Genomic DNA, 298 nt, shown 5'->3' on the forward strand with positions numbered 1-298 from the left:
GACTTGAGGGTTTGGACGTAATTTTTTTTAAAAAAAGAGGCTGCAGCACATTAGGAAAAGTAAGGGGGGCTGCAACACAATGAAAATTGAGTTTTGAGGCCTTCAAGCAATTTTTTCTTTTTTTAATAATCTGAGAATCCTGGGAATTTGTTTTAGGATGACTACCATTTAGAGCATAAACTTATCAATTTCCATGACACGAGCGCTATTTCGAAAATACTTATGATATAAGAGGGTGATATGGGGAGTTTTTTATTTTTATTTTTTATATTATCATTTTAAAAAATTAAAAGCCACC

The sequence above is a fragment of the Asparagus officinalis genome, chromosome 3 (assembly GCF_001876935.1).
Source record: "Asparagus officinalis chromosome 3, Aspof.V1, whole genome shotgun sequence".
Lineage (NCBI taxonomy): Eukaryota > Viridiplantae > Streptophyta > Magnoliopsida > Asparagales > Asparagaceae > Asparagus > Asparagus officinalis.